Consider the following 6,000-nt stretch of genomic DNA (forward strand, 5'->3'; position numbering starts at 1 on the left):
GTAGAAAGAAGATGGGGCGATAAGTTGTGGCATCAAAGGAGGGTTTCTTTTTAGGATAGAGAAGAAATGAGCATGTCGGAAAGCAGTGGGACAGAAGCCATTGGAGAGCGAACAATTGAAGATGGTGGTCAGGGAAGGAAGGAGGGAGGGGTCAAAATGCTTTGTTATGGTTTGAAGGGATGGGGTCGGAGGTGGAGGGGCTGAATTTTGAGAGAAGGCAGGAGAGCTACTCTTGAGATACTGCTGGGAAAGATGGGAGATTTGAAGAAGGGGCAGGACAGATTTGCTGGAAGGAGGTCATATGGGAGAGAAGGCAGACAAGGAGGTTGTGATCATTTGCGTAAACAGGCAGCTGTCCATGTTGTAATAGGGAACTTCCCAAGACAGTCTAGATCCAGTTCAGATCTGGGCCAAGATGAGAGAGAAAGAGGCAATTATTCACCGAGCATCAAAGAGCCAGTGATCACTTAAATTAAAGGCAGACACTGGTGTTGCCTAAGTGCCCGTTCCATTGCATTTTCCAACGTTTGATCAAACAAAAATCTGATGGGATAAGCAGGCAAAGATCTCTCTGCAGTAGCACATTAAAGCCGGCAGACTGCCAAGAAACCAAATCAACCCTGAATATCAAATTAACATTTAACAATATCATCTTGCCTTCCTCCAAAATCATTTCCATTTTAGCATCATTTCTGGGACAAGAAATTCCCTAAGCTCCAGTGCTATAATATAATTTATCATTATCATTATATAGATAGAAAAGTCATTGTGCTGTGTGACCTTGGGCAAGTCAGTTCACTTCTCTGGGCCTCGGTTACCTTATCTGTAAAATGGGGATTAAGACTATTAGCCCCATGTGGGACAGGGTCTAGGTACAACTTGATTTGCTTGTATCCACTCCAGCGCTTAGTATAGTGTCAGGCACATAGTTATCACTATTACTGCCACTCTCCCCATCTTCAAAGGTCTCCTAAAATTACACCTCCTCCAAGAAGCCTTCCCTGACTAATCTCTCTTTTCCCCACCCTATTCGCCATCCCATCTTTGTTACCTATGCACCTGAGTCTGTGAGCCCCTTTAGCTGTTTGATGATCGATGGATCAACAGTTCATATTTTACTGAGTGCTTATCCACTCTTACAGCACAGATATACATATAAGCATTTTAGTACAGTGCTTTGCACACAGTGGGTGCTCAATAAATACGATTGAATGAATGAATGCCTATCTCCCCCTTCTCCAATCTGTAATTCATTTTAATGTTGGTCTCCCTGACTAGATCATAAACTCCTTGAGTTCAGGAATCCTGCCTACCAACTCTTATTGTATAATCCTCACCCAAGCACTTAGTACAGTGCAGCCACAGTAGGCACTCAATAAATACCATCGATGTGTGGTTGGTTCTCTTCTATTCATTTTTGCCGTGAGATCATTAGAGCATTAGAGCAAATTTAATTTTGGACTGAATTAGAGGAACCATCGACACTTAGAGATGAGGAAATCTCTAAATGAATTTGAAATTATACTGGTTTCTGCTTCTCTTTCCAACACTCTCAATCGACGGTATTTATTGAGCCCTTTCTGTGGGCAGACCACTGCACTAAGCACTAGGGAAAGCATAATACAACAGAGTTAGGAGATATGATCCCTTCCCCCAGGAAGCTTATGGATTAGAGAGGAAGTTCTTCTCACACTGCAACATTTTACTGTGTCCTTCCCCATCTCCAGTCTCTCTCTATATATATTTCAATCTCATTGCTGCAGCTAAATGTTTCATATCACTCCTTTCTGCAGTTCCTTCTTCAACTCTCCACTGTCAGGTGTAAAATAACGCTAAACCATTTTGACTCTAAACCAAAATGATCATGAGTCATTGAGTCAAAGGATCTGGGTGTTTTGTTTATCTTAAGGTATTTGTTAAATACTATGCACCAGGAACTGTACTAAACCCTGGAGTAGATTCAGGAAAATAAGGTTGGACACAGTCCCTGTCCCACATAGGGCTCACAGTCTTAATCCCCATTTTACAGATGAGGTAACAGTAGCAATAATAATAATAATAATAGTCTTTGTTAAGTGCTTGCTGCGTGCCAAGTACTGTACTAACTGCTGGATTAGATACAAAATGATCAGTCTGGATACATGGGGCTCACAGTCTAAGTACAGAGAAGAACTGCTTCTGACCCTCATTTTAGTCAATCAGTTGATGGTATGTATTGAGTGCTTACTGTGTGCAGATGAGGAAACTGAGGCACAGAGAATTTCAGGGACTAACCCAAGATCTACAGGTTGCAAGTGACAGAACCAGGAATGGAACCCAGGTCCATTGACTCTCAGGTCCATGCTTGACTGCTTCCAATCTCATAAGCTTGCATCTACCCCAGAGCCTAATAAACAGAAAGTGCTTGATAAGTGTCACTGCTATTGTTATCATTATTATTAATTTATTATTATCGTCAATTATAATGAAACCTGATGACTGACAACTCAATTCCTAGCTGATCTTGGGCAACCACAGACGAGCCAGTCTCAGCAGGACTCTGCAATAGTAATTACTACTAATAACAATTATTATTATTATTATTATGGTACTTGTTTTAAGCCAAGCACTGTTTTAAGTGCTAAGGTAGATACAAGTTAATCAGGCTGGACACAGTCCCTGTCCCACACGGGGCTCACACTCTTAATTCCCATTTTACAGATGAGGTAACTGAAGCCCAGAGAAGTTAAATGACTCGCCCAAGGTCACGCAGCAGACAAGTGGTGGAGCCGGGATTGGATCCCAGGTCCTTCTGATTCCCAGGCCCATGCTGTATCCACTATTGCCATGCTGCTTCTCTTTCCCATTTAACTAGGATGAGGAAGAAATGGAATGATGGAGTCTGGCTCCTCCTAGCCCCAGCAGAACATAAATGATTTATCTTCTGTCTAAGGTGGTATTTGAAGCTCAAGTTTAATCCTTAGAAGAAGATCTAAGGATTAAAAATTTTCCTTCATTGACTAATCACCCTGGACAATAGCACCCACCCACCCACCCACACACACAGTCAGAATTTGTCAATTCCGTAGGCTCCTTCTTTCCAGTTCCCAAATTTCCTCAGCTTCCAGGCTTTAACATATCTTCTTACCTTCTTACTTTATCTCTCACCCCTTCAACTAAAAAATGCATTCCTAGATTGTGAGCCCATCGCTGGGCAGGAATTGTCTCTCTTTGTTGCTGAATTGTACTTTCCAAGTGCTTAGTACAGTGCTCTGCACACAGTAAGCACTCAATAAATATAATTGAATGAATGAGTGCATTCCTCAAAATGTCTTGTTACTGAATGGGAGAGAAATATCGATGTGGAAACTTGGCCAAACGAGATGTGCACTTGAAAGAAGTGTATAACTTGGGTTTTTCATATTTTGAAAATTCTTTGGTAGAGCTGTTTTGCCTAGCCTTCTGCATCATTTCTATCTAGATTAGAGGTATTAATAATTGCAGGGAAAGTGAATTAGAGGTTCATTGTTATAGCAGAGAGGCAGAAAATGGGATCAACAGGGAGACACAGACCAGGGTAATGAAGCAGGAAATAGAGATTTACCAAGTTTTAGATAAAGGAGAAGGCCAGGCTAGCTTCAGTAGCTTCAGAGGACTGATTATTGATAATATCGTGTATTATGATTATCATTATCTTCGAATCAATCACATAGGAGATTTGTTCTACCACAGATGTCAACATCCAGCTTTTTGAGCCATTTATCTGTGTTTCTTAAATGCCATCCATTAGCTTCCAAAGGCAAAACAGATTTTCAGACACGGTAAGTCCTGTGAATTTCTCAGCTTCCAGCATTACACCTAGGAACACAAATATTCTGGGTGAGAAACATGAATGTTAATAGTAATATTCATAATAATAATGAATTGTGGTATTTGTTAAGTGCTTACTATATACCAGGCACTGTACTAAGAGCTGGGGTAGATGCAAGGTAATTGGGTTGGACACAGTCCCTGTCCCACATAGGACCCACAGTCATAATCCCCATTTTCCAGATGAGGTAACTGATGCACAGAGAAGTGACCTGACTTGCTCAAGTCCACACAGCAGGCAAGTGGCAGAGCCGGCTTTGGAACCTGGCTCCCAGGCCCTCGCTTTATCCACTAAGCCACACTGCTTCTCTAGCCATACCGATGTCTCCTCCAGGAAGCCCTCCCTGACTAATCTCTCATTTCCCCATCCTATTTCCCCTTCTTTCTGCCTCACCCATCCACTTGCTTCCAAACCACTAAGCACTTAAATTGTCACCCCATTCTACAGCACTTGTATATATATCTTTATGCTGGATTTCTTCCCTTACCTGTAATTTATTTTAATTTCTGTCTTCACTCGATTGTACAATTCTTGAAGGCAGCGATCATACCAATTCACTCCACTGTACTTTCCCAAGTACTTACTTAACAGTTCTTGGCACACAGTAAGAGTTTGACCAATACCATTGATTGATTTATAATTGAAATGGATGACCAAGAACAGAGATAAAAGACATTTCATCCTGTAGGAAAATAGTAAAGCACAAGTTAATCATCATAATCATAATGATGATGGAATTTATTGAGCACTCATTCCAAGCACAGGGACAGATAAAAGGTAATCAGATCAGAAACAGTGCCTGTCCCGCATGGAGTTCAGAAGTAGGGAAAACACGTATTTTATCTCCATTTTATGGAGAAGGTAATTGAAGAACAGAGAGCTTAGGTCATCGAGCAAGAAAATGGTGGAACAAGGATTAGAACTTGGCTTTTAGATCCATGCTTTTTCCATTAGGCTACACTGCCTCTAATTCTGTCTATGTCAGCATAATAGCCCCTATAAGCCTTGGCTTAGAGCAAAATATTCACCAGAGGGAAGAGGTCAATTTCAAAGGGAAAAAAATACCTACCAATATTAATAATTCAAGATTCCTGGATCAGTTACTTTAATTGCCATTTACCCCCTAGAAAATATAAGTGCAAATTGTAATGAAATAAATAAGGCGGTTCTATTCCTTAGGTGACCATGACAGCCGGATTGGAGATCACCTCAAGAAGCAGTTTTTTTTTTATTGCATTTGTTAAGTGCTTACTATGTGCAAAGCACTGTTCTAAGCGTTGGGGAGGTTACAAGGTGATCAGGTTGTCCCACGGGGGGCTCACAGTCTTAATCTCCATTTTACAGATGAGGTAACTGAGGCACAGAGAAGTTAAGTGACTTGCCCAAAGTCACACAGCTGACAATTGGCAGAGCAGGATTTGAACCCATGACCTTTGACTCCAAAGTACGTGCTCTTTCCACTGAGCCACACTGCTAGCCGTGTAAATCAGAGTGTTCAGTCTACTGTCAAATCCTGGCAGTTCTTCAATCAATCTATAAATCAATCAATGGCATACATTGATGCTCCTAATGATAATATATATCCTGAAATAGCATGGTCGAATGGAAAGAGCATGGACCTGAGGACCTGGGTTCTAATCCTGACACCTCTCCTTGCCTGCTTTGTGATCTTGAGCAAGTCACTTAACCTCTCTGTGCCTCAGTTTCCTAAACCAAAAAATAGGGATACAATACCTGCTCTGAATTGCGATTTGATACCTGTATCTATCTTGTTTATCTTGTATCTCGCCCAGAGCTTTGAACAGTGTTTGACACATGGTTAGTGCTTAACAAATACAATAAACCCCTCCTCACAATAAAAATGGCAATGGCCAATGCACTAGGTAAAGCCATACACTCTTCTTGGCTGTAAGCCTGGTGTGGGCAGGGATTGTCTCTCTTTATGGCTTAATTGTACTTTCCAAGCACTTAGTACAGTGCTCTGTGCACAGTAAGCACTCAATAAATATGATTGAATGAATGAAATAAATGAATGGTGTTCCTATCTAAGGTGGAATACCTTGCTACCAAAGAGGAAGATTCACCACACAGTAGATTATGTGATTCCTCCCCCAAACTCTTCATTTTTTAAGATTTTCCAGTTATTTTCT

The sequence above is a fragment of the Tachyglossus aculeatus genome, chromosome 18, assembly GCF_015852505.1.
Source record: "Tachyglossus aculeatus isolate mTacAcu1 chromosome 18, mTacAcu1.pri, whole genome shotgun sequence".
NCBI classification, from domain to species: Eukaryota; Metazoa; Chordata; class Mammalia; order Monotremata; family Tachyglossidae; genus Tachyglossus; species Tachyglossus aculeatus.